Genomic DNA, 18,755 nt, shown 5'->3' on the forward strand with positions numbered 1-18,755 from the left:
ATATAAACTTAATACTGAGTTTCTTGACATGAGAACTAGATAGAAACTTACAGATGCTATGAGGGACATTCATTTTAAGGCAAAAAAGGCCAGAGAGCCTGAAATATCAACAAACAGAAGGTCAAGGTGCCTAGAGTAAGGAAAAGTTATGGCTGTTCTGAAAAGATGAAGACTGAAGCCAAAGAAGAAGGAAGAAAAATAAGCTGTGGATTGTTACAATAAATAAATAAATAAATAAAAATCATAACCATGACTGAAACAGTAGTGGGAGAGAAAAGAGCTGCTCTCTGTAGTCTAACAAGAGAAATTGGGAGTGCAACCCAATCTACCACAACTTCACAACTTCAGAAGTTCCCACTGCTCCCAACACTTCATATGAAAAGGAAAAGCTCTACATTTGACTGAAGAGAAGCAAACAACTAAACTCACAGAGTGAATACAATACCCTTGTTTACCCTTTAAAAAAAAAAAAAGTACAAGTTCCCTAAGCAAAAGCAGACATTTCTCTTATGCATTGTATTAATCAAAATCTTGCAATTTATTGTTGTTATTTTGCAAAATGGTTTCCTTCTCTTTTTACTTTTAAAGTTTGTGGTTGCAGTTGTGTACCATGTGTGCTTTCTAGATTAGAAAACTTGACCTAATGTTGAAATATAAACTAAATGTGAAAAACACTTTTCAGACAAGAAGTTATAAAGCTGTAATAACTTTAAATATTCTAATGCTATTTTGTTATAGGAAATGTGATACTAGTATCCACTAATTGTCAGACAGCAATACAAGTAACTCACCTGCCTTGGCCTTAAGCACCCTGTGAGTTGGCACACGTGCATCCATACATACAACTTAGGAGGCTTCTGGAAAAGCGTCTCCTGCACTAGTGTAGTCCTCTAGTCCTCACACTCCAGTGTGTCCTGCACTGGAGTTCTGGTAGAAGAACAGCTGCATTTCATGTCTCCTACACTAAAGAAATTCTTTGCTTTCTCTAGTGCAGGAGACATGAACTTGCAGAAATTCTACCAGAACTCTTTCCACATGTTCACTGCTACCAGCACATCCCTAATAATCTTATTAAACTGCTGTAAAAGCAACAATTTTCTTTTGCATTTAGTTCAAGCCATATTACTCCATTTCTTACTTTAAAAAGGTAAATGGTTCTTACCATATGGTTGAGTATGGTTCAGAACAATATCATGAGAGAATCAGAGAGTGAAAGATAATGGAAAAAAAGGGTGGTCCAAAGAAAGATCCTGATCCAGCAAAGATATAAGAGAAGGAAAATAACAGGAGGAAAACATTTGCAGCCAAAGAACATTTGCAGAGGGGCAGAGAGAATACCAGAGAGACAGTGCTCTGAGTCCAAGAGGAGACTCTGAGGAAGGGAAATGGGGTTTCTAGTGTTCTATATAGCCAAGAGACTGAAGAGACTGAGACTATAAAATAAGTCAATAGGTTTTTCATAGGCTTTATTTAGTATAACTGAAGCTTTTTGAGGGATTGAATTGCCACTTGAAGGGAAGCAGGAATAGAGAAATGAAGCAATAGTTGAAGAAAAATAAATTTGATCTAAAAGACCCCTCACAGCATATTATTTTAAAATATAAGTACTTTTGGTACGATTTTATTTAATTCCTTAGAAATTGTAATCAGGAAAAGACCAAATCTGTATCCATCTCACCATAGACACTTAAATGCTTAAAATGAGAACTGTAGGGTAGGACCCCAGGTCTCAGGTTAGGTCATCTCCTTATCCCCAGTTACAGCTTAAGTTAAGAGGAAAAAAAATGTTGTTTCTGGAATGTGATTTAACCTACCTGAGAGGAGCAACCGCTCTCCCTTGACCAAGGCATGTCTTCCAGAGAGGGGGGGATCGCTGACCTCGGTGGCAGGTAGGCGACAGGCAGGGTCTACAGAAGATTACATTGCAAAATATAATTAAAAAAAAAAAAAAAAGAAAAGAAAGAAAGCCGTTTACCCAATCAATATTTAAGCATTGTCACTTATCTCCACACTTCATAGCAACTCACAACAGGTAACTTTACCTGGTGGTATCTAAGTCCATCGGGGGAGCCAGTAGCCCTTTCCACCGTTTGGCACCGTCCATACGAGAGGGCTTTGACCACCCTGACCACCCTCTCCCAAATGTTTAAGTGCGGCGGGGCTCGAGGCGGGACCCGAGCCATTTATCTGAAAAAAATAACCTTTTACACATAAGGGTCGGGGTTTGGCGGAAAAGGAGTTAAAAAGCCCAGAGCCGGCGCTGAGGAACCCAGCGGACTGCTCCATTACCCGGCGAGGGGGGAGCCTGCTTCCACATTGTTAATTACTCGCTCTAAAATTCGTGACAAAATTTCAAAGGAAGAGGGATAAACAGTGTCTGTAAGGCACGAGGAGGGGATCTGTTAACGGAAAGAGGTGAAGCTGAGGTAAAATTCTGAGGTCAGGTCTCTCCTGAGTTCCACTCGGCGGCCGGGCCGTGTCGCAGGCTGGTCAGGGGGAGGAGGCGCGGCGGCACCCGGTAGCAAATTTGAGGCTGGCAGGGCGTTGTGGGGGTGTTTAGAGCCGCTTTGAATTCCTTCTCCAGCATCACCAGAGTTTCCCTCCTCACGGGCTGCTTCTGACAGTCCCCGGTTACCTGCGTGGGACTGACAAGAGAGGAGAAACGGGCGGGCGTGAGAGCGGTGGTGGCAGTGGGGCTGGGAGTGACAAAAGGGCGGGCAGCGTCCGCCCTGGGGCAGCCCGGGGTGCTGCTGCTCAGCCAGGAGTCTGGTGGCTTTCTGTAGTGCCGACAGTATTGTAACCTGCCCTTCCGAGCCAAAAGCTGCTTAGAAGAGGTGTGACAAAGGACGGGTCCCTCAGCAAGTGTCCGGGCAGCGGGAGCTGGGACCCTCCCGGGGCGCGCTGAGGCACCCGGTGCCTCCAGACTTCTGGGCAGTGGGGCTGGGACGCTTGGTTGTGGTGGCTGTGGTCCCATGGATCTGCTTAAAACGGAAAAATACATACGCAGAAACGTTGCACAGAAATGTTTTTTTGTTTGTTTTTTTTGCTATTAAATGATTATCCTGTGGAGTCTTGATAAGAACTCCTCAAGAAAGCAAGGAACTGTGTCCTTTGATCTGTGCTTAGTTAGAAAGAAATGGAGGTCACTTTAAATGGTCATGAAGTAGCTGGTGTAAGAGCAACTTATTAGTGATAAACATGAGAGCTTTCCATCATACTGAAAATATTTCTGTAGAGTCATAAGCATGTGCAGCGCTTCCCAGGCAACTATAAAATGCCAAGCCCACTTCCTCTGAGAAACTCTGAAACTTAAAAGCGAATCAAAACCACACAGAATAAACAAATTAAGAGCCTAAAATGAGGTGAATGGGAAGGGTATAATCTTTGGGAAGCCTCTCCCCCCCTCTTTTAGTTTATATTTTCTTGTGTATAGTTAATAAGAACATTTCTTGTCTGCCCAATTTTTCAAACCAGCTCAGAGTATAAGCAGTAATACTGTCATAACACAACTATATGCAGAGTCTCCACATGCAACAGGGAAGAGATTGAACTATATTATACCCTTGGTGGTGGTCCTTCTGGGGCACAACAGTGAAACAGCACAAGGAAGAATGCGTTAATGGTTGTTCCTGCTCTGTTTGTTTTTATGGATAAATAAGGACTTCAATCCACTAAACTAGCAATCCAGAACCTTTCTCGAGCTCTAAATCAACACACAACCAAAAATAGCATTTAATTAAGAAAAAGGCTGCAGTATGTTTTTGCAGTCAAAGGAAAGTGTGTATACAAGAGGAAACCTATTAGATTAATTGTACTGTAACTTTTTCCTTGGCACATACACAGTTGCAAGAACTTGGCCTTTAAATCTTTGCCAATGCGAAGAAAACATTCCCAAGCCAAGAACTAGCTATTATTCTACAGCTACCTAGGCATGTAGTTTTATTTCTATTACCAGATTATTACTGTTCTATAATTTCCCTGAAATTACATATTAAATTTTCTATTTCAGGCATATTGGCATCAGTATATAGCATTTTGAAAGAAATTTTGGGGTACTGGACAAGTTATATCTATTATATGTGAAGAGCCCTATCCATAAAGAAGTTTCAAACAGACATCTCTGAACTGCTTTTAGAAGAGGGCAAAAGTGGTAGAGGCCTGGTAAGAAAAAACTTCATACATTTTTTTTTATTATTATTTTGGGGAGGGAAGATTTTTAAAGGAGGACTGAAAAAGAGAAAAAATATGTAAGTAACAGCTAAAAATAAAGTCTTGAATGTTCAAGAAATCTTGAATGTTCAAGAGTTTTGCAGTTTTATACTAAGTTCACAATGCTGTGGAAGGTCATCCAAGTGTTATGTTACACAATATTCCCAATAATGAAAAAAAAAAAAAAACTTAGAGAAGGGCCATAAGATACTTACATGACAACATGACAATCCTTTCCTCACAGGGCATATTATATTTTTGGGTTAGTCACCAACCATGCAGGAATATTAAGCATTTTTCTCTTTTGAAATTCTACATGGTATAAATGAGAAGATTTAGGAAAACGAGGTGAGCAGAAGAGTATCACAGGACTAACTGTAAATAAAATAAAACCTGATGTTCTCCATTCAAAATCCAAATGGAGTAGAAAAAGCTGCATTCACCTTTATTAATCTAGATTCTAAAACAAACAAAAACCCTCCAGACTTCTATACTTCTATTAGTATTTGTTCAGATGATAATTTTTTCATTAAACTGCTGTCTTAAAGAAAACTCAGATGAGGTTAGCATCAAAATACATAGCCTGTATATCCTGACTCAACATTGCCCAAGGCTGGACAGTCAACGTTAGTACTTCTGAAGTTTCTGAAGGAACATCCAGTTTTTCATAGTATAAGTAATATGCAAAGTTCTTCACAACTATAAACACAGAACAACATTTACATTTTAAATCAAAAAATAAATGAAACGTTTACACTGTGTAGTCTAAGTGAGGATTCTTGAACTATGTGTGAAAAAAATTAAAATGGAAAGATCATACTTTCAAGTGTAATCTGGTCTACACATATATAACAATCTTTCTGAACCTATTTTCTTTTAAGTACATTTTATGCTGTACTATACTTTAAATATGGGTTTTATAACGTGAGTTTTACAATTAATCTCTTTACTGACGTGTTATCCCTTATGTAACAGACTTCTTTATACAAACATTATTCAAACACAAATACATTTTCTGTATAAATTCTGCAGGGCAAAATAGAATTAAAATGGCATGCTCACCAAAACAAATTATACATTCACCTTCTACTCAAAGACGCATTCTTCTTTGGGGCGTTTAACTAGTCTGTAAACACAATTACCAGAAATAATAAAACTGGTAAGATCATAGCTTACCTTTTTAAGACGGTAGATTCTTTAAGAAGAACAATTAGGGGTTCAGATTTTGAATTATTTTTCCCAATGAGAAAAGTCAAGATAGTAAAAGAAGGCAAATGAGGGCTTTTATATGCTGCCTTTATGCTTGGGAGCAAGAAGGAAACCGCTCCAATACATTAGGGAAAACACAGTCTAATGGCAGAGAAAAGATAAACATTGCCCAAGGAAATGCAGGAGAAACAAACACTTTGACCAGAAGAGAGTGATCACTAGGGTAGCCTGGAGTAAGACTGACTTAACTGTGGAACTGTAGAGAAATAGAAATGGAACCACAGAAAGTACAAAAGTAATGAGTAAATTCAGGGGAATATCTAGTGGATAGAAGTATAAAAAGTGTTTTATGTGGCATGTGTATATATTTTTTTGTCAGGAAAACATATTTTGAATGTTGCCAGGTTATTATAATTTATGGATCCATTCAGATGGCTGATCCATTCGCTGTTTAAAATTGGAAATATATTACATGTTTTGACTAGTGGATTGTCTCTGTCAGAAAAACCATGTGATAGTATCAAATACGCACTAGATGACCCTGCTGAGGGGTTGGACTAGATGATCTCTGGTGGTCCCTTCCAACCTCAGCTGTTCTGTGATTCTATGATTTGCATACATTCTATTTACAAAGATTGTTCATATGTGCCTTTCCTCTGAAACCAAGGGAAAGTTTCAATCATGAAGCCTCAAGTCCTTTTTGGTTGATAGTCACCTTAAATCTCTCTAGCTCCATTTTACTTAGAGCTATGAAAGTGCTTGTTCCAGCCTGCGTCTGGGGTTCTGTGTCTTCTCTGCATCTGTTTCTATGGCATTTTACATCTTTTTTCTCACACATGCCTATCCTCAAAATAATACCCAACAAAACATGTGCCGCCCACATGTGCCTTTGTTTTGGGTGGTGACATGCACCCATATTCTGGTGGAGACTGTTCTTATTCAACAAAGTTTAACTGCTTCTTGCAGTGATTTTAAAGAGCACTGCTCATGACCACTAGCAGCAATATATTTTATCTAGCACCAATACTATGGATAACAGGCTACCTTAATGCATTGAAATCTCCACAGAGAGCAGATAAGGAAAAGCACAGGTATACATAGTACAGCCTCTGCAGGACAGTCACTGTGTCTTCTTTTGCATGAGTACAATACTTACACAGGATTGCAATCTTTATGAAGAATACAGCAGATAAAGTGGGCGAATCCACAGAATGTTTAGTAGTAACTTAAAAATATAAATTAACACAAATTAACAATTCTACAATACTAGTACTCTTTATTATAGTCAAGATTTGTAAACAATTTCCTGTTATCTGTAACCTCTGAGAAAACTGCATGCTTATCATTTTGTTTTTCCAAATATTTTTCTCTTAGGACAAGATTTTCTATGCTGCTCTTCTCTACGAGGATGAAAGTATGAATTATGTTTAGGGAACCTAAGGGAAGTCATGTAGATATTTTAAAACAGACAGAGAACAAATGTAAAAATGTAAACATTGAAAAACTAGAATTTAAATAGATCATGTTGCAGAAAAGGGCATTTTTCATAAATATATTGCTTTGACTTGAATTTTAAGTTATGTCTACCCATGTTAACCATTCCTAAAAGGTATATTCTTTCTCTTGGTCTTTTTTTTTTTTTTTTTTCTACAGCAGAGTTGCATCACCTAGGCAGATATATCTATCAGTATGTAATTGCATTGTAAAAGCTTAGGCAGCTTCTCCAAGTCAACAATTCAGTTTTCTGGATGACCTATTGTCTCCATCAAAAGTTAAAAAAAATTAAAAAAAAAGTCTCTGTGCCTTTGGTGTTGGAAGTCTGTGAGAAATTAAATCTGTGACAACTTAATACTGCTTTCTGGCCTGCTAATGAAGCACCCACACGTCTTCTGAAGTGCTGACAAAGCAAATGGACTGATGTTAGTCCCTGTGGCCACACTGGGAATCAAGTTGCCAATTGTGTCCAGTTACAAAATTGAATCATCCTTTTTCTTTTTCTCCCCTTTTTGGAGAAAAGAATGTGTAAGAGGATATTCATCATCTGGAAACTACCTAGTGATGTTGTATTTGTCCTTTTTCCTTTTCCATATTTAGCTTAAAAACAGTGAATTAATTTTACTATTTTTTAGCAACCACATGCCTTCAGATGAACCAGTATATAACTTGATGGCCAAATTCCAATAAACTTTTTTTTTTGTGATGTTTTGTGGTTAAAACATTAGATGCTGAATATATAATGACTTCAATAAAGAATTAATTGGAAATACAAAGATGATTTATCTCTAGGTGGGGCAGCATGGTTCTCTGTTACTTGCCTTCATTTTGATTATCATTTTGAGAACACAGCATTAGGTGTGTCTCTAAAATGTTATATAAATGAAACTGCCACAAAACATTCAGAGACACTGGAAATAATTTGTCTAAAAACTGTGTATTAGTGTTCAGACAGACCTTGGCACAGACTAAAAGCATGCCGGCATGCATTCTCCCGAACAATTCCTGGGCACAGTTTGGGAGTTAGTGACACTGAGTCAGGAACCATTCCCAATGGGCAGTAGATGCATGTGTCTATCCTGTTGTAATGAATTAAGGAGTTTAGTAATGTAGGCATGAAACATTATGTGGCTATTAGCCTCAATGCCAGACAACATTCCCAGGCATACATATAACCTTTTAGTTTATAGGTAGCCGATGAGTATGTTGGCTGAGATGCACTCAGTATCTGAGGAATGGAAAAGTTCTGCTTTCTTTTAAAGGCCTTTTTAGAGGCCTAAGCCCAAGAAGCTCTTTTAACATACATGATTTAGATAATCATCTGTCTGTCTTAAATCTTACTTTTACTGGCAAGTTCATTAAAAAGGGAGTGGCAAGGCATTTTATGCATGATAAGACGTTCTCATGTGTCTTTAATCTATACAAGAGTGGCTGTTGGCTTGTGCTGAATTGTCCTTTAGGCCAATTTTTAACTTTCGTCCTTTGCCAGAAGATGAATGTCCACGTTGACTTGGTAGCCCATGACAGCAGTATTGATTTACCTTTACACCTTAAAAAGTGAAAAAAACAACAAAAATAATGTTTTTATCCTTGTCTCTCAAAATAATCCATGTTAGCCTTCACAGCTCCTATGAAATTGCACAGAATTTGTTATATAACTGACACCCAGTTATGTCTCTATTATAAAACATTGCATTGAGTTGCTTTCCCAGTGCATGTCCAAAAAGAGACTTTTGAGAGAATAAAGTTATGAGGTCCAGGGTTTTGGTTCTGTTTACTTTTTTAAGAGAGAAAAATAAAAGAAAAAAGAATTTGTAGGAATCAGTACCTGCTTCCTTTCTGAAGTTCATCTATGGTGAACTGTATCCACAGAAATGTCTCTCAGGAGCCTCTTCAGGTTTCGGATTTTTTTCTAAGACAATGTATGATAACTGATCATCCTTACAAAAACAACTGTTACTTGTTCTGTTCTAGTGGCCCTTATACAACAATAACCAGGCAAGGCGACAAGGCTACTTGTGCAGAAGAAGAATCTGTCCGACTTCTTTTGCTGTTACATAGTACATTTTACTATTATATTTTATAGTCTAAAACACCCCTTTCACATTATCTGTATTTTAACTTTATTCAAAATCCCTAGTGCTTTGAATAATCAGGAACTGACTGTAACATTCAAATGAAAATACTTGGGTTAAATCTATCGTTTTCTTTCACAGAAAACTTTTTTACTAGTATACATTTCAAAAGATGTATCTGCCAAATAATCCATATCCTGTCCTCGTACAAATGGTAGCACGTTCTTGACACCATTGAGATGATGCAAGTGTGTAATTTAGAAGAAATTGAAAAATGAAATAGTATTATTTCATGTTGTGAAATTCTTGTTGGAAATTTATGCTAAATACTTAGAATAAGGGGGAAAATGTTACCATCATTTGGCTTACCAAAAAGGGAAAAAAAAATAGTCACCATCAAATTGTAAACTTGCAACGTGTAATTGTACAGATATTTTACACCTCAATATGCAGGCTTCCTTGGCTCTTTATTTTACCTTTACCACTTAAGACTTAAGTCCTGATCTGACATTCAGGCTGCTTACTTACTTACAATGAATATTCCCCTGAGAATTAATTATGTGGTGCTATTATTTGCTACTGTGATCTAAAGTTAATGCAAAGAATGTAACTTTATATTACTTGTCATACAGCATTTATCATTACATTCATTCTACTCACTTCTGTAGTCGAGTCTTAACACCAAATTCCCAATTATTTCAATACTTAAATTTAAGGTGATATCTAACAATTACATTACTACATAGTGATTTCCCACCATTGTGTAGGAAACTTTGACCACTAGAAAAATACACAAACATAGAATTGGAGAATGGTTTGGGTTGAAAGGGACCTTGAAAGATCACCCAGTTCCAACCCCCTGCCATGGGCAGGGACACCTCCCACCAGACCAGGTTGCCCAAAGTCCCATCCAGCTTGCCCTTGAGCACTTACAGGGAGGGGGCATCCACATTTTTGATTTTACTTACACATCACATTTAGTTAAAAATTCTGTCCTGAAATGCATACAAACTATCAATTAATAAGAGGTGAATGTAACAATGTCTGTGCATCCCATTAATTAATTAAAATGACATGTGACTGTATGTTAAACCAGCCATTAAATAAACCAAAAGTGGAAGAGTACAGTACATTTTTCATGCATTCTAGAGAAAACATCTAATGGCAGCAAGCAACCTCTAAGAAAACATTGGTGCTAGGTGTGTTTTTACTATTATTTTACATACTGTCTACAATTTATGGAGCTGAATAACAACATGTTGCTGTCAGGGAGGTTAACATCAGAATGCAGAGGGCAGGAAGGACTCTTCACTATTTTCAACAGAACACACATGCATACTGTCTTTGCAAGTGGAAAGCGTTTTGTCTCAGTACACAGTCATAAACAGCAGCAAGAGTGATACCTACAACTAACATATTTTGGTGAAAATGGTTTGAGAAACATGTTTTGAAAAGAGTATTGTATGCATGAAGATCTTTAATTCCTGACTTTTAAAGTTACATTAAGAATACCGAATTATTTGTTCTCTTTGAAGGACAAGTAATGAGTCTCAGAATAACTGACTGTGCAAAATACTTTAGATTTATGAGAGCCCAGTCATTTCTCTTAAGCAAAAGACATGTTCTCCCTTGACTTCAAAGGCAGCAGGATTAGGTTCTAAAACTTCACCCTGAAATTTGCAGCTCATTTTCACGGCTCTATAGGTGTGGATTTATCAGGAGAATTCAGAGAGCTTTGCCCTCCTCCGCACTGCTACCAGCTTTGTTTAGTGCAGTGTTCACTCCTTAGTGTGCCACAGTCATGGTTGTATGACTGCATAGCTCCTCCCATACAGATTAGGACTACCTCCACCCCATGACTAAGGCCTGGAGCAGAAATGAGGTTTAAAGTATCTTTTAAAATGTTTTCTGATAGTATTCTGAAATGCTTGTTGTTACCCCATTTGTTGGCGATTTCACATATAATGGGATACACCCATATGTACTAAAATATTTGTAGAAACACACGTGAGCTTTCATTCTGCAATAAATTGTTGTTGAGAAGACAATTCGAAGACAAAGGTAATACGGGGAACCACTTGTCTGAACCCAGTCAAAGAATTTGACCTTTCATTTTTAGAAGTGAATTACAGTAATATCTAATGGAATAAAACCTCCTTAATTTGATTTCCCTTAAGGAAGAAAATCCTTGTTTGCTTCTAAGTGTTACAGTAACACTTTCTAAAACAATTATTAATGAGTTATTTTCTTGTGCAGGTAATAGTAATGCCATAGTAATCAAACAAAATAACCATTTCTACAAATTCCTTTAGTTAAAAAGGATTATAAAAGCATAAAATGGGCTGGTGAGATTCTCACTGGAGAATTCTTACTGAAACAGAAGAATCAAATACCTGTTATGTCTTACACTGATGTTTGGACTGGCTAAGCCATATCTGATATGGAAGACCCTGGCATATAAAAAAAAAAAATGCGGTATTTACATTTTATTTATACAGTGAATCACCAACTAAAAAAAAAATAATATAAATACTCCAACAACACAAATTATTAACAATAAGTTAGAAGCAGATTAAAGTAGTATTCCTGGGCCAGCTTGTCATTTTAGAATCACATTTTCCTTTGAATTCACAGGTGTGTATGCCCACATACATACATGTATGGGAACTCTAAATAGGTAGCTTATTCAACTTTAGTTTATTACAAAAATACATACATTTTCTCCCTTGACTTACAGAATTGAACTCTATTAAAATAAGCACAAAGAACTATGAACATGGTTTATCAACTACACCAGTAATTTCCCTTTATTTCAAATGGACAATCTGAAAATGCATAAACAATTGTAGGATTGGGACCTTTTATATTAACTTGGAACACAGGTATGTAATACATTTCTTCCAGAGCCTGGTTTACTCTGTCTCCATTAAACTTACATGAGTGCACACCCATTAGATAGAAGGACTGAATTACCGTATTCTCCAGTGCCATCTTCATTTCTGTACTTTCAAATAAACACACTTGTAAAACAAACTTTGATTCATCCAACATTAGGAATTTGATAGTTTAAGCTTAAGAGATGCGTTTTAACTCTGCTTTAAAGACAGAGCATTGGTTCAGGAAATCCTAAGACCTGGATTCAAGTGCAAGACCTGGATTCAAGATTCAAGTGCATTTGTGTACGGTATTATCTCTTTGTGCAAATCATATCCATCCAGAACTGAAAGGGTGTGTTTATATGCCACAGGATATTTACAGCTAGCTAGCTGTGTCCAACTGTATGGTGAATCCTGAAGTCCGCAGATGAGCCAGGCTTCCTCTAAATGTGATTTTTGTCCCAGTATCAAGGAGCAAAACAACAGAAGTGAGCTGTGAGAAGACACAGTTAATTCATTAGGCGTAGCAGCTTCCTTGCTATGTTTTATTCACGGTTTTACCTGTACAGAGGAAAAAACGTAAACCCTTTCAGACTAGGATTCTCTTTCTCCAAACAGTCCAGCACAGCCCAGGATTAAAATATTTCCAGTAAACCTGCTGTCGGGGCACGGGGGGAGAAAGGGAGCATCCCCCTCCAGCGGTGAGGCTCAACACCTCAACACCTGCATTTTTTCTCCCTTGGTCGTCCAAAAAAATAAAAAAAAATAAAAAAAAGAAAAAGAAAAAAAGAAGAAGAAGAAAAAAAAAAAAAACTGCTGTACGTCCAGCTGCAGATCCCTCGCCCCGGCACCGGGAGTTGCGGCTCCTGCGGCTCGGCCTCGGAGAGCCCCCGGAGAAGGACGCGGAGGGCGGCGGCGGCCCCGAGGAGCGCCCCTGCCGGCCTGCAGCCCTCAGGGGCCGGCGGAAACAGACCCCGGGCGCCTCCGCTTCCCAACGGCCGCCGGCCCAGCACCGGCAGGGGAAGAAAAAAAAAAAAAAAAAAAAAGAAAAAAAAAAAAAAAGAGAAAAAAATAAAAAAAGTAAAAAATAAAAAAAAAAAGGGGGAGAAGCTCTCCGGCGGGTGGGGACGGGGGGAGGCAGCGGGGCGGCGGCGGCTCGGCCGGGCGTGCGGCGGCGCTGTGAGGGGAGCGGCGCGCTGCCGGCGCTCTGTCGTCGCGCTATCGCCGGGGCTATCGCGGAGTCGCGGCGTCGGCGGCGCCGTCGGAGCGAGCGAGCGAGAGGCCGAGGAGGAGAAGAAGGAGAAGGAGGAGGAGGAGGAGGAGGAGGAGGAGGAGGAGGAGGCGGCGGAGGGAAGGGGGAGGCTGTTGGCGCCTGGCGCCGGTGGAGGGAGTCATTCCTGCCGCTGCACTTCCGGTCGGCATTTTGTTCTGAGAGGGAGCGAGAGCGACGCACGGGAGCCTTCCTCCCCCCCCCCTCCTCCTCCTCCTCCTCCCCCCGCCCGGTACCGACTCGCCGTGCCCCGGCCGCCCCCCCCCTCCTCCTCCTCCTCCACCTCCTCCACCTCCTCCTCCTCCTCCTCCCCCCTCCCTGCTCTTCGCTCCCCCGCCCGCCTCCCGCAGTCGCGCACCGAGGGAGCGGCGGCGGCGGCGGCGGCCCCCGGCAGCGCTGCCCCCCCCCCCCCGCCTCCCTCCCTCCCTCTCCCTCTCCCTCCCTCCCTTCTCCCGGCCGCCCCCCCACGGCCCCGGGGCGCCTCTCGGAACCGGTTCGGCCCGGCCCGTGCCCATGTTGTGAGGCGGCCGCAGGGGGACGGGATCCGCGCCGGCCGCTTTACCCCCCCCCCCCCCGGCTCTACATGTTCGCTGCACCGAGGAGGAGACGGAAGAGGAGCCAGCCCCCCTCCCGGCCCGGATTATTGTTGTTATATTATCTCCCCTCCTCCTCCTCCTCCTCCTGCTCCGCGGCGGCGGCCCAGCAGCGGCGGCTCCTCTGAGGAGGGAGGGGGGCGGATTGCTCGCCCCCTCTCCCGGCTCCCCGTCGGATTCAGACGCCGATTTGCTCAGGTAATCCCCCCCCCCCTCCCCGTCGTGGTCGTCGTCTCCCCTTCCCCTCCCTGCCCTCTCCGCCAGCGGGCCGGGCCTGCCAGCCTTACCCCCCCCCCCCCTTCCCTCGGCGGCCCAAGCGCTGCCGGCAGCCCAGGCCCCGCTCCGGGGGCGGAGGGCAGCGGGCGGCCGAGGTGTCGGTCTCGCAGCCCCCCGTGCTGCCGGCGCGGCGCTGGCGGAGGAGGTGGGCTCCTCCCGGGCTGCCGGCAGGCCTAGGCCCGGCGGAGAGCGCAGGCCCCGGCGGCCAGCGCCTTTCCTCCAGCTCGAGGATTAAAGGGAGAGGCGAAGCGGCTGCTCGGTGACAGGCCTCGGCCCGGAGAGGAGCAGCAAGCAGGAGGAAGGAAACAATGCCGCGAGTGTGTGCGCGGAGCCCGTGCCATATTTACAACTTCGCCAGGGCCGGGAGGCGAGGTCCCAGCGCAGACAGCCCCCTGAACTGAGGAAGGAGTGAGCGGAGGAATAGGGGGGAGAGAGAGACAATGTAAATAGCCCAGGAGCAAAAATCGCCCTCTCCGGGATTCTCCCCAACTCCGCTCCGAACACGCAAAAGTTGGCGTGGAGATGGATTTATAACGTGCAAACGCTTGATCTCCGAATAATAAAGCGATTGATTAGCGCGTTAATCACTTCGCGTATTTATAGCGTAAAACTAGAGCTTGTGGGGTGATTGACACGGCACGGACACCTGCAGACCCAGAAAATACGGATAGAGGAGCGTATTGTGCCAGGTATTCCACGCAATCTTAATGTTTACGTGCTGTAGACGTTGGGGGAATACGTCCAAAATTCACGAGAAATGCTATTTCGTGCCTTCTAAGAAACAGAAAATGGGGAAGGGGTCGCGTGTGAAGCGGTGCGTTCGTGACATTTCGGGGACCGGGATGAAGATGAGATCTTGCCCTTAGAACTCAGGAATCAAAGATAAATTGAATCAAGTGAAAAGTGAGGAATGTTGAAAAGTGTCATCCTTTCTTGTCAGGCCATATCACTTTGAGAGCCTGGGGTTGTTATTGGCTGTTTGTGTCCGTGGTGTTTGAATATGTAATTAGGTGTCATTTTAACAGGTCAAATGCGTTTTGTAAGTGACTGTTGATTAAGTGTCAGGCCTTTATACATAAACGGTGGCTAATTTTCAGTAAGGAAAAATCTTGGACTTAGCGTGTGGCAGAGTTGAGAGTGTTGTGAAAAACTGAAGTAGATGTAAAACAAACGCCCTGCGAACTTGTAAAAGTACTCCTTCAGAAATTACATAATTGAGGGAAATTTTGAGGTACCAAGTTTCACCTTTCATATAGAAAGGGAATTTGCAGATGGTAAACAAGTAGTAACATTCTATAATTCATCTATTTTTAAAGTAGGTTTTTAAGCTGTTTGAGCAGATATGTTGTAGTAATAGCTGGTTATTGTATCTAATAAAGCAACTTTCTCGGGTATTGTGGTTTAGAGCCTTAAAAACTGCGCGGGGGTGCCTCCGAGTGCCCTGATACATGTTTAAAGGGGTGAAGTTAATATAGCTGTCACGTAGAAGGCGTGTTTTTAATGCTGTAAATCCGTGTAGTAGTCAGTAGCGTGTCCGTGATTTGTATTGGTCAGGGAGCAGTTTGAATTTTAAAAAGCCTGAAGATCCTGCTGAGCCCCAATCCCGGCCTCCCTCCCTCCCACTAATCTCCCATTCCTGTCTTTGTGCTGCCTGGTCCTGTTAGACACTGTTTGCAACAGGGCCTCAGGCCTACGTGCGTGGAGAGGAACCATTTACACTCCGAAAAAGCAGCTTTTTATTTTTAAACTTTATGAATCGCAGAGGGAGCCACTAGTTGTCTCGAACTGTCCCTGTCTCTGCGTGTAGCTGAATTGCTGTTTTCTTTTGATCCGTAGCGTGCGTAGGGGCCGAGTATAACTCTGCTTTACAGGAAAGAAAGGACTGTGCAGAAGTACTTGTAGTTCTTGGGTAGTTTTCATCATCAGAAAGCGACGTTAGCTGTAGCATTTCTTTCGTTGATTAAAACAACTCCCGTTTTAACGAAAATGCGTTTGTTAAGCTAATAGTTGTGAATTTCTCTGCCTTATTTTTCATTTAAGGAGGTTTACTGAAATATGAGATACGAACAGGAAATCAGCCACTGTAGTTATGTAGTTCCTGTCAAGTTTATCTTTCCAGCGTTCTGTTTACAGCTTTTTTTTTTTTTTTTTTTTGTCAGAAAGCATGCACTTTTCTGATACCAAAAATAGGCGTATTTATAGAGGGAAATTTAAGGTGCTGGCTATTTGTGATTTGTAGTGAGCTTTTTGTTTTTGTTCTTCTGAACTATACATGGTTAATCCTCAATTATTTGTTTTAGCATGCTTTTGGAATTGTAAATTTAAGGCAGAAGTATTTAATGTAGAAATGTAAGATGACATTTTAGTGTTGTTTTTTTTGGTTTTTTTTTTTTTTTCACTATGTAGGCCACAGTTAAGTGTTTGTAGGGGGAGGGAACGTGACTATTTCACTTTCACACTTTATTTTTCCTAACATTAGGAGTTTATACTGATCCACTGCTTGTCATAACATCTAACTGCTTAAGGTTTCAGTTATTTTATGCATGTTTTGGAAATACAAAATTAATTTTCCTTGAGATATTAGTTGTAGCAATTATTTTAACTAAAAGAGGGTTTTTTTTCTTCTTGTTATCTTTTACTTTGTACTTTTGACTACCTTGTATGTTCTGAATTCCTCTTCTATGTACATGTTTTATTTATACTTTTTCTCTCAACTGCTTGAATGTTTTCCCTGAAGTTATTCCAACAAACAGCATTTCCCTGAAGCCTTTGCTATCTTGTACAACTGTTTTTATCTTTTTTGTATAAGGACATAGAAATAGGCATACCACTAAAAACATTTTTATTTTTATTTTTTTACATTTGAAATATTTTATTTTAATTTGAGAGAAACAAAGTGAAGGATCAGAGAAGCAAAATTACACCAATAAAATCATTTGCACATCCGTGTTTTGAATGAGTACCTGAACCCCAGTGCAACCTCATTGCATGTTTGGGACTCCATCAACAATAGTGTTCATGTGACTGACTCTTCTTGCAGAATCAAGGCAATGTGTAGTAGTAATGCCTTTGGGTTAGAACCATGTTGTTATGTTGTTTGTATAACGAAAAAGAGATTGCAGCCTTAATCCTGAATGGTTTGTGTGTATATCCCTCGATAACATAGTTTGCTGTATTTTGAAGGATACTAGATGAAAAAAAATATCAAAAGTGTGAATTGATTTGAGCCAGGGATTGGTGTAGCGAGTTTCCTATTGCAATTTTCTGTGTGTTCAGCAGTAAATGTGGTATTTTTATGTATGTATTGTATTACAAAGTGTTAAAGTCATCCTATTAAATTTATATTAATATTAATTTAATAAATATTACACAACAAATGTAAAGTTAGTGGACATTTGCTAGTAGCTAGGTGAAATATATCCTGAATATATAGAGCTAAGGTATAAATTGTTTTCAAATTCAGAACTTTATGCTTTCTATAAATTATTCTAGAGGAACATATTCTATATTCAACAATGTGTGGACATTTTGGCAGCAATTATGGGCATCCTTAATTGCAAAAATATAAGTTATGGTAACCTTAGAGGTTAGTGTCCGGTAGGTGTGAGGTGGATCATCCAGTGTTAGAATAGCTGTTTATTGTCACAAAATATGTTATTAGAAATATTTAACATTTGAAAAACAAAGAAACAACACATTGGCAGTTTCAATATAATACAACTTTTTTTTTTTCTTTTTTTTCCAGTATTCCTTTGTATGTATATCTTTATTAGAAATAGTACAGGTTAGGTTAGTTTCTGATTTTTCAGCCATCAGCAGTAACAAGGTGAGCAGCCCACAAGGAAATGCTTAAAATTGATGATACCTGTATATTATTGGTAATAACCCCATATGATAATGGCCTTCTTTAACAGCCAAAAAAAGGAAGTACTTTTGAAGTGAAAGTATTATAAAACCTTTTCATACAATTAATCTATATTTGTGTTTTTATGATATTTTATTAGTGTTACAGCCATACTTAGTAGATGATCCTGAGGTACAAATATGTGGGAGAGAAGTACTTTTTATCAATGTCTGCTGTACCTCAGGAGTGAGGACATTGTGTTTGAGGATATTGTACAGGAGCTATCATTTATGTCTCACTTCCTGTCCCAGCTGTTCACTGTGGAAAATCTCACTAGCAAAAGGGAGTGGAGAAAGGGTTTTGGCCCAGCTGTGTGTAGAAACTAAAGGGAAATCCAGTCAAATTGAATGTAGTTGTTGGTGCTTTACGTGAAGGTGCCTACTTGGTTGACACAAGTAACTTTTTAATAAACATTAACATTGAGGAGCATTTTTATGGTAAAGGCTTTCAGTCAGAATAAATTCTAGAAAACTGTATCTTATTGTTTTCAGTGTTTATGTCAGCTGGTTCTAAGTGGTTTTTCAATTGCAGATCTCAAAATTCTTTTTTGTGGTGAGATATTCCCATTCACATCATTGCTACAGTTTGATATGACGCACTTTGTGTTTTTTTTGCAGCAGCGTGTATGTGTAGACATGAAATGCATTTTACAGGAACTGTGTTAAAAACATCAGACTGTAAAGTCAGGCACTCAGATAAGGAAGGAACAAGCTAAGACTTCAGAAACAAACATGATCTAGTCCCCTATGCCATACACTGGGCCTTTAACTACATTATTGTACTTCACCCTTACCCTTACAGCCACTATTCAGTGCCTCACACAGTGCATGGGAAATGCCAGCTGACCAG

General features: G+C 40.4%; 1 protein-coding gene and 1 long non-coding RNA gene across 9 annotated transcripts in view; both read left to right on the plus strand.

Annotated features, from left to right (window-relative positions):
* The first annotated feature begins 2,290 nt into the window (after positions 1-2,290).
* Positions 2,291-8,932, plus strand: LOC137847811 (uncharacterized). 2 transcript variants are annotated; one of them, XR_011091083.1, is made up of 4 exons: positions 2,291-2,426; positions 4,010-4,161; positions 6,793-6,832; positions 7,128-8,932. It is a non-coding gene; the product is annotated as an uncharacterized lncRNA (long non-coding RNA). The 2 variants fall into 2 exon arrangements; XR_011091084.1 differs by lacking the exon at positions 2,291-2,426 and adding an exon at positions 2,432-2,518.
* A 4,793-nt stretch (positions 8,933-13,725) lies between these two features.
* NIPBL (NIPBL cohesin loading factor) overlaps positions 13,726-18,755 on the plus strand; it is a 163,377-nt gene continuing 158,347 nt past the window's right edge. For 2 of the 7 annotated variants that reach the window (XM_068666344.1, XM_068666345.1), the window contains exon 1: positions 13,731-13,924. The gene's annotated coding sequence lies outside the window, so the exon portion shown is untranslated. Of the gene's footprint in view, positions 13,925-14,087; positions 14,692-18,755 lie in introns of those variants that run through there. The other 5 variants (XM_068666341.1, XM_068666339.1, XM_068666342.1 and 2 more) reach the window with 5 other exon arrangements.

Source organism: Anas acuta, chromosome Z, assembly GCF_963932015.1.
Source record: "Anas acuta chromosome Z, bAnaAcu1.1, whole genome shotgun sequence".
Lineage (NCBI taxonomy): Eukaryota > Metazoa > Chordata > Aves > Anseriformes > Anatidae > Anas > Anas acuta.